Below are 452 nucleotides of genomic sequence, written 5' to 3' on the forward strand. Positions count from 1 at the left end.
AAACTTGCTTCGGAGCAGCGGCTGCCTCTCGCAGCTAATGGATTTGGCCAGCTTCGGGGCTGTGAGGTGTGCGGGGGGTCTTCCTTGGCTGATGGTTTATGCACAGCCTGCTTAAGTAGGGACATAAAACCTGCCCAGGACTGAGCTCTGGCTGTTTGAACTGGGTGTCTGGAGGGCTGAAAGCGCAAACGGACCCAGGATTGTCCAGTTGGAAAGGGAAAAAAGGCTGGACCCTCATCCCAGTGGTCCCTGTTCCAGTGGGAGGTGGGATTAGCCCCAAGGTGGAGCAGGAAGTCTCAGAGGACACATGTCCAGGGGGGAAAAATTTGGTAATATGCCAAACAACTCTGCACCAAAATGATCAAGAGCTTTGGCATCAGAATTGAGTTCTCCGGGCTCCCTCTGCTTCTGCAGCATCAACCGTGTCCTTGGCCTGAGCACCAGCTCTGACA

At 54.4% G+C, this 452-nt stretch overlaps 1 protein-coding gene across 1 annotated transcript in view; it reads left to right on the forward strand.

The window, feature by feature from the left end:
* The window catches only part of LOC104492580 (DENN domain-containing protein 2D-like), a gene marked incomplete at both ends in the record, with an annotated part of 3,055 nt that overhangs the window by 1,574 nt on the left and 1,029 nt on the right, over positions 1 to 452 (forward strand). The gene's annotated exons all lie outside the window — the stretch shown is intronic.

This window comes from Buceros rhinoceros, unplaced genomic scaffold (assembly GCF_000710305.1).
Source record: "Buceros rhinoceros silvestris isolate BGI_N320 unplaced genomic scaffold, ASM71030v1 scaffold23094, whole genome shotgun sequence".
Classification (NCBI taxonomy): domain Eukaryota; kingdom Metazoa; phylum Chordata; class Aves; order Bucerotiformes; family Bucerotidae; genus Buceros; species Buceros rhinoceros.